This window comes from Ictidomys tridecemlineatus, chromosome 9 (genome assembly GCF_052094955.1).
Source record: "Ictidomys tridecemlineatus isolate mIctTri1 chromosome 9, mIctTri1.hap1, whole genome shotgun sequence".
In the NCBI taxonomy this organism is placed as follows: Eukaryota; Metazoa; Chordata; class Mammalia; order Rodentia; family Sciuridae; genus Ictidomys; species Ictidomys tridecemlineatus.
Genome location: NC_135485.1, coordinates 102,719,535 through 102,728,801, shown reverse-complemented (window position 1 = coordinate 102,728,801; position 9,267 = coordinate 102,719,535). Strand labels below are relative to the sequence as shown.

General features: G+C 40.4%; 1 non-coding gene across 1 annotated transcript; it reads right to left on the bottom strand.

Annotated features, from left to right (window-relative positions):
• Positions 1-8,913: 8,913 nt before the first annotated feature.
• Trnaa-agc (transfer RNA alanine (anticodon AGC)) lies at positions 8,914-8,986 on the bottom strand. The gene has a single exon. It is a non-coding gene; the product is annotated as a tRNA-Ala (tRNA).
• Positions 8,987-9,267: the final 281 nt, after the last annotated feature.

Here is a 9,267-nt window from a genome sequence, read left to right as displayed (position 1 = left end):
AAATCAGGCAGCACTCGGAACCATAATTGGTTTAAAGTGCTCCAACCAGCAGTGTAGCAGTAAGCTTTTACAGGCTGACCACAGGGAAAAAGTGGAGAAAATTAATGGTCTTTAACTGGGCATGGCCTTATTTAGGCATAGTCTGATTTAGGCTGCCTATGACTGGCTAAGGTTGTGGGCTGTTTGTGATTGATATCTCCTCCATCTGAAAAAAAAAAAAATTCTCCGAAGTTGGGTTTCAGTTTGTTTATGTATTAAGTTGTGGTTTGTAATGTAGGAAGTCAAAATATGGAGACGACAGTCTCAGGCTAATGACCTCCTGCTATTTGATTTAACAATACCAAGTTGCAGTTTCTGAAGGTGGAGCCTTTAATGGCTATGCCTGTGGTGTGACTCTAGGCAGTGCTGCATATGCTGATGCCATCGCTTGGCAGATGTCACACCTGCGTTGTACTGTCTTCTCTAATTGCTGAAGGAAGAGTTAGCTTTGGGGCTCATCATTGCAAGGAAGAAAAAGGTCCAGTTGGAGATTAATCTGAATGATGAAAAATCACCCTCAGCAGCCTTTTTTGAAAGAAACTTGTATTCCCTTTGTTCTTCCCCAAAAGAAAAAGCTTCTCCCCCAGAATATCTTGGCACTTTGTATATACAAATCCCTGCTGGTCCCATCTCTATTCTCCAGACATGCCTGCAGTCTGGGCTGAATCATTTATTATTTATTCTCCAGGATGATAAAGCTTTATTGCTTATTTTCACTAGGGTTTGAGAAATAAAGATTCAGGAAGCCGAAATACAAGAGCTATAACAGTCTGACATTTGTTTATGAGCAGGACAACCTTGACTTATTGTTCTATTTCTTGTCTTGCGTCTGTAGTGGATCTAAGAAGCTGGCCCTTGTGTGCAGCCACAGTGAGAGCTCATGAGAAGCAGTGCTCATCGAGTACATGCTAATGCTGTCTGTCAGGTCAACCTGCCTGCTCTACCTTCCGCTTTCCTGGTGAGGAATGCAAAGAATATTTCAGTACTCTCTTCCAATTCAAAGACATCATTTTGATGTTTTTGACACATATAACTTTATAAACTTGAGGGCTGTTCAGACCTATCACAGACTGACACTACTTTCTTTTTTACAACCAGCTCCTGAGGGGGAAAAAAAAATAGAAACTCTGATCACTGGGAAGGGGAGGAAGACAAGTATAAATGAAGCTAGGGTAGTTTTTCTGAGACCTCCGGCTTTACCTTTTGCAGAGAAAACTATGACGACGAACAGCCGCTAGGGGTCCTCAGCAGGCTATTTTAATGCACCAGAGATGCCGCACTCCTCACCCCTCCCGTTCCCTCTCACAGGCGCTAGGGGCAAAAACAACTCAGAAGCGCTTGACGTCAGCCAGCCAGGGGAGCCGTGGTGTTGTGCCCATAGGTGTAGCTAAGCCTCGGAGGAGTGAGGCCTTGTGCTTTCCCTGCCAGCCAATTTTCAGCTTAAATCATTGCCCTAATGTTCTTTTAATGTGCTTTGGGGCCCTAGTGGGTAGAGTGGGTGGCAGGGGAACAGCATTTAATTTCCTTTGGAGTTTGGAATGTGCCTGACACTTCTCAAGTACTTGGGTGAATAAGAGAGTCTATAATCCTTGCAGCAGCTAGCAACTTTGGGGGCATTTCCCTTATTTGGCGAATGTCATGGCAAACTCACTTTGTGCTAGGGGAGAAGGAAAAAGGAAATGAACGTTGATGACATGTGTGATGTAGGTTGTGTACTTTACATCCATTTTATTATTTAATCTTCAAAATAACCTCGCAGGGAGTTAGTGTTCTAAATGCTCTCCGATTAGTAGAGAGACATTCAGAGGGATCAAGTAATTTGCCTTTGGTTACACAGCTGATAAATGACCTAGTGGAGCCTCAGAACGGGTCCTTCTGGATCTATAGTCTGGGCTTCTGGTATTACTGTGAGGATTCTTGCAAAGGGGTCTAGTCATAGTTTTATCTGGAGCTATGAAAGTACATAAAATCTATATCTCTAAAGGTGAAGTAGCCCTTTTATGGATAACAAAATTGAAGCCTAAATTTAATCAGGAAAATGCTTAGGAAGCAGCTTTTCTCCACCACGCCCGACTGCAGGCTCTATGAAGGGCCTGGTGTGCTTACTATAGCGCAAGTGACAAAAAAAAAAAAAAATGTACTGTTAGGCATGGTGTGTTGTTTTGACCGGTATGACACAGATTGACTGCGATGACATCAAATCAATAAAGGGAAGGGAGCAATTTATCTGATGAATCGCTGCTGAAGAGAAACTCATGATTCTTCACCACATCACCAAAAAGGGTAGGTATGACAAAGCAAAAGTGCTTCAGACTTGAAGCTTGACCAAATAGTGACAGTCAATACTGTGGAAGTTCAGCAATAGGGAAAATAAATGTAAGAGTCTGTTTTTAATCAACCCTACCACAGGACCCAACCCAGTGCCTGGTACAAAGCAGGCTGTCCATAACTGCTGTATCAAAGTTAAATGACATTTTGAAAATGTTGATGGACCCTCTAAGTGTGTCCCAGATCTCCTTCTACTGAAGGACTGAATTCTCATTCCTGGTGACTTAACTCTGTCTGCTCTCCAAGCGAATCTTGGATACCTCAAAGAGACTTCTCATATTACTCCCAATTGCTAGCAGAGAAAAGTCTTTGGCTGTGATTAGCCACAAGTGCTTACAGATTTGTAGGAAATATGCCTCATCCTCAAGCCTTATACCGTGTGCATGGGCTCATTGTGTCCTAAAGAGACCCAAGGACTTGTGAAAGTGATATGAGTCTGAGGTCCCTCGGATGAAGCATCTTAAATGTCATCTCTTTTAGATTTTGAAGGAGCTAAATTACCATAAGAAAGACTGTGGAACAAAATACGTATTCTGTAATTTTTTAGTTACTTGCACATGACAGAAATCTTAACTGCAGTCATCTTAGGAGAAAATAGCAATGATGCAATTTGTGCTTATGTTATCATCTCCCTACTCAAAGGTCTTTCAACTAATCAGTTCTCAACTGTGTCTTATAAAGAGATAAAACAACAGCACTCTTTGTAAAAACATAAATGTTCTCTTTGCAATTGAAACCAATATGAAAAGGAAGAAGATCTCAAAAGGAAAAAAATAAAAAATAAAAAGCAATATCTTTGGATTGAACCCAGGGACTTGTACATGCTAGACAACTGCTCTACCACTGAACCCTATCCTCAGCCCTTTATATTTTATTTTGAGACAGGGTCTCGTCAGGCTTCCCAGGCTAGCTTTGAACTAGTGATCCTCCTGCCTTAGCCTCCCCAGTGGCTGGAATTACAGGCATGTGCCACTGTACCTGGCAAAGGCAGGGTCTTAATGACATTTGTATTCACGAATGACAAGAGGTGATAGCATTTGGTAGTTAAGATGTTTTAAATTAAGAATGTTGAATAGAACATTTTTAAAATTCTAAAAGGGGAATAATAATAATATTATTTGATTTACTGGGTGCCTATTTTATGCCAGTTACAGCTCCATCTTAAACTCTAATTTCCTTTAATCCTTAGAAGTTTGATATTATTATTTCCATGTCTGGGGAACACCTGTAGTGGGGTTAATGCCTTTGCCTTTCATCCTATAGCTGGTGGGTTGTAGTGGTTCCTTGAGCTCTTGGGAGAGGGGGGGGCGTCACTAACACTGGTAGTCATAGCATTATCTTCTTCTTTTTTCTTTCCCCATTGAGGCACATGGTTTTGTCTTAAATAGTAGAGATCTTGGCTTTGTGTTAAGAAAAAAAAAAAAAAAAAAAGCAAACCTACAATTTGCTGACTGTCCACTGTGAACCAGTTTCTTCACACATACCATCTCTTAATTTTTACCAAACTATCTACAAAAACCCTTTTACCTTTTCCTTTTCACAGAGGAGGAAACTGAGGCTGAAACTGTTAGAAAGTGATGGAACTGCTTGTTTCTGGATCCCACGCCTGTATCTTCTCCACCTTTCAGTCCAGCTTCCCTGTGAGGAGAATCCTCACCGCTGAGGTGCCAGCCTGAGGCCACCCACCCCCCCTGGTGGCAGGGGGAGTGTTCACAGAGCCTGCAGGAGTCCCTTCTGCCTGAGTGTCAGCAGTCAGTCCTGGCTCCATACTTTTTTTTTGTCATCTTCCGTTCCTTAGCCAGAGACCCTAAATATGCATCTTCTATTTGTGACTCACCCTGTTTTTCTGTTTTGCTCATTATTAATAAAAATAGCTGACAAAACAAACAGTAAGACAACCCACAAAATATGAATGAACAACACATACCCACAGTCTCTCCTTTTTTTTTTTTTTCCTTTTGTTTTGTTTTCTTTCCCATTTTAGACACTTTGGGTGGTTAGTAAAATCTACCAGAATATATCTTACTTGTTTTTAGGATCTGTCAGAAAATTGTCATGTTGTCTTGGATCTTGAGGCTGCTGTTTAGCCCACATCCCTGTTTGACATGAGCTAAGCCTGGGACTAAGAGAATAAACAGCCACTTGTATAACATTTCCATAGAGAGGAGATTATTCTATGACACCCAAGTGCAGAAACTTTTCTGAGTCAGGGATGAGTGAAAATGTCAAAAGTTCTCCTGTGAGCTCTGAAACCAACAGCCTGCCTTTTCTCTCTGCCTTTAGCATCTGGGTTTTTTCCTTTACTGTTCTGAGTTGGTATTTTTCTCTCCCATTATGCTGTAAACTTTATGATATTAGCAACCAAGTTTCCTGTTTCAATCTTTCTTCTAGTAGCACTTGTTTTTTTTAATTCAAGGTTAGTGGAAAACATCGTATGAAGATATACAGATTAGCTCTGACAAGGAATTTGGACTTTATCTTATAGTCCGATCACAGCACCTAAGGGACATGATACATATCAAACAGCAATTATTATGCCGTGAGGGGGGTTGGAGGGGGAGAAAAAGAGACAGAGAGAAACACAAGGTAGTTATGTAATTAGAATCTCCAGGTAGGTAGTTTTTTGTTTGTTTGTTTGGTTTTTTTTTTAATCCTCTAGTAGCTCATGAAACCATCCTGACCCTTACCAGGGGCATTGGAGAGAGTGAAGAGTCACTGAAATTTTTCAGTAGGAACACAGAGAGATAAAAAAACATGTTTGGAATGACATTGTTCAGGAGTGGTAGATTGGGGTGGGCATGAATCAGACAGGATTCTAGTCATTTTGTTTTTAACGCCAGAAGTCTCTGAACACGGCTGATGTAGTCCCCCTGGGCCCCCAACACTTTTTACTGTGACTGCTACTCCTTGCTCCCCCAGGGGTCCCTTATCATGATCCTAAAAGCAGTTGTATCAGACCCCAGGAGAGGAGGCCAGACTGACAGTAGGAGGAACGAGAAGGTAAATTCCATACTGTTGCCAAATTACAGATCATTACCCTCTTCCATTCTCTTGCTTTGCATACCATACATATAATTCCATCCTTCTGCCCCAGCCCACCCGAGTTCTCCGTTTCCTCACCCTTTGCTAGAGCAGCAAAATTTAATTTTTAATTTTTTTTTTTTTTTGGTAATGGGAATTGAACCCAGGGGTGCTTAACCATTGAGTCACATCCCCAGCCCTTTTTATATTTATTTAAAAAAATAATTTATATATATATATCCCCCACTTTTTATTTTTTGAGTCAGGGTTTTGCTAAGTTGTTTAGGACCTCACTAATTTGCTGAGTCTGGCTTTGAACTTGTGGTCCTCCTACCTCCATCTCTCAAGTTGCTGGGATTACATACAGATGTGCACCACTGAACCAGGCTAGCAAAACTTTAAAATGGGGAAAACCCACTCTCCTTGATGCAGAGTTTTGGGCGTGAGGATGGTCAGCTCTCCCTGCCAGGTCTGTGTTGTGGGTTCGAATGTGATCTCCAGCTCACTTTGAAACTCTGAGTGAATTTTGTCACAGGAAGTAATTAAAGCAAGGTATGGTTGTGCACACCTGTAATCCCAGCTATTTACAAGGCTAAGGCAGAAGATCAGCCTGGACAATGTACAAACACTCTGTCTCAAAATAAAATAGAAAGGGTTGGGGGTATAGATGAGTCGTAAAGTGCTTGTGAAGCATGTTGAAGATCCTGGGTTCAGTCCCCAATGCTAGAGAAAAACAAAAAACAAAAAAATAATTGAGTGTTTGAGTATTCTTATTAATACTTTATATCCAGTTGGTGGACCAATTCTGGGAAAACAAAAACAAGAACAAAACCAAACTAAACATTGATAATAGTTTATCATGGAAGATCTGTTAGTTTTACTTGTTAACTTGGAAGACTTTAACTTATTTATTTTGGTGTCAGGGATTTGACTCAGGGCCACTGAACCACTGAGCCACATCCCCAGCCCTATTTTGTATTTTATTTGGAGACAGGATTTCACTGAGTTGCTTAGTGCCTCGCTGTTGCTGAGTCTGGATTTGAACTCGTGATCCTCCTGTCTCACCTTCCAGAGCTGCTGGGATTATAGGCATGCACCACTGCACCTGGTGACTTTAACCTATTTTTAAATCAGGAAGTGCCCACTTATGTCACTGTGTGTTAAAGCTTGAAGATAAATTCCTTCATTCAAGGGTACTTGGGGTGTGACAACTGTCTTTCTGAACAAAAGAAGCTCAATAACACAGATGCCTCAGTCACCAGCATATTTGTGCCCTGAATATTATATAGCATTAAATTCACCAGAAAGACCAGCTTGTTGTAAAAGGCATATTTTAGGTGTTAAGTGCAATTCTCATTTGTAAAGAGGATTCCAAAATCAAATGCCTTTTTTATCATCTGTTTTTGTTTAAGATAGGTTCTGTGACATTTCTTAGGTTGTGGAGGAGCTAGAAGGTAGCAGGCTGGTGGTGAGCATATGGAGAGCCCTGTTGGAGCCATGCCTAAATCCCTCCTGGGAATAGCATAACTAGAGAATAAGACTCCACAATCTGCACATTTCTGAGGGATTACCACAAACCTGGTTCTGTCATGGACTCAGCAAAAGGCAGAGTGATGTCAAAACTCTGTTGCCCAGGATATCTTGATGCTGACACGAAAATAAATTCACAGAGGAGGAAAATGTCATTTTCACACACTTACCACAGGTGTTGAAAGGTTTTGTGGTTTTTTTTTTTTTTTTAAAAATCTTTTCCATAAGCAGCTCACATATACAGGGGAGAAGTCAGTTCTTTCTAAGAACACTAGAAAAATGTGTGTTTGCCAATGAAGTTAATGTAAGTCCAACACAAAACTTTGTATGCAGAATTGGGGAAGAAGCAATTCAGAAAACTTGGTTTTGAAAACTGAGATTCTTTTTTCCTCAGGGTTGGAGATTGAACCCAGGGATGCTCTACCATCAAGTTTGCTGTATCCTGAATGGCCATTAATTCAGGAAACCAGACTAGGGACAATGAGAGGATGAATAAAAGACAAACAGACGCAAAAACAGAGAAAAAGCTGGGGCTCAGTGGATCACTAAACCCTGGTAGAGACATAGTGAGCCCAAACCAGCTCAGCATGTTTGTTATATAAGTCTTAACATCGAAAGAATTATTGTGAGAAAACAAAACAAGCAGAACCAAGGTACAAGCTGACAATTATAATTAGTGATTTACGTCCATAATTTTTTACCCCTGGGCAATTGGTCAAAAACTGATAGTTGGGCTGGGTATATAGCTCAGTTGGTAGAGTGACTGCTTTGCATGCAGAAGGCCCTGGGTTGAATCCTCAGCACCACCCAAAACCAACCAAACAAAAAACCCTCCCAAAACCAAAAATAAAACAAAGAAACACCACCAGCATCACCACCACCAATAAAAAACGTCATAGTCCTGTGGCCGGTGCAGAACCTCCTTATGAACAGGGTGTCACCATAGCAACTGGGAAGTTTCCATTGTCAATGGACTGAGAGTTCCCAGAAGAGGCATTGCTTCTGTTACAGGACAGCTCAAGGAATATAATTTATTTACCACTCCCAATACAAGTTACATCCCTAGCCCTTTCTATATTTAATTTTGAGATAGGGTCTCATTAAATTGGCTAAGGCCAGTGTCCTTGTACTTGTGATCTTCCTGCTTTAGCCTATCAAGTGGTTAGGATTACAGGCATGTAGCACCACGCTTGGCTTGAAAACTGAGATTCGTATATAAAACAAAATCGTGAACACTGCATCTTAATAAATAGCACATAATGTGGAGAAGTGTAATGTGATATGCTTAAATACTTCATTAGAAGTCTATCAAATTTTTTCACCTACAAAGTAGACCCGGTAATAGCTGTGCCACAGAGCTATTGTGGAAATAGAATAATGTAACATCCAGCACACGCTTGCACATAGAGGCCTGATAAGGCTTGTATATAGTAGGTTAAAAGTATCAACTTTTCAAAGTGAATGTGATCAAAATATTAGAAATGTTTAAAATACGTACAGAATTTTATTTACGATGGAGACCTCCTTCTAGGAGCTAATGACATTTTCACTTTGCATTTGCTTTTTAAACTAACTGCATTTCTTGTTTGATTACTTATCGTGGAATGAAAAGTCATGTCAAGACGTAAAGGGCTAAGGGAATTTCCATGAATTATATGTAAGACTAAAATTAAAACATTATGATAAGGAACAGTGAGAGATACTAGGTTGAATGAAAAGTTGATTAGTTGATCATTCCCAGACCTTTTCTTCCTGCATCTCATATAAAGCTAAATTCCATTATTTTTTCATTTTGAGAGTATTACTTGTATTCACAATAGGCAAACAAGAAAACAAACAAACAAAATAACAGGAAGAAAGTGGTAAAAGTTGGAAAAGCATAGAGTTCTTTATATCAAGGTCTTTATACCAGGTCTGTAGATCCTGACTCCCCCACTGAGATGGAAAAGCAAACCTCATTGTTTTTTCTTCTACTTCTAGTGTTTCTGTTTGTTTTGGGGGGTGCTGGGGATTGAACCCAGGGCCTCATGCTTGCTAAGCATATGCTCTACCACTGAGCTACACTCCCAGTCCTACCTCTAGTATTGAGGGTATTTATTGCATCTTATGCCTTTATTCTGTCACCTGATTACCTTTGTCAATGTCTGCACAAGCTAATTCTTTTTCAATGACTCTTCTTTCCAAATCATACAGCCACAGATGCCAGTGGAAACAACAGAACCACAGGCTTCTTGTTCTGGTGGAGAAGAACCTCCAGTCCTGGTAGCAGTTGTACATCTTCTGCCCCCAAATACCTATATTCACTTTTACTTTAAAGCTTCTGTGTGTGTATGTTGAGAGATAGATATT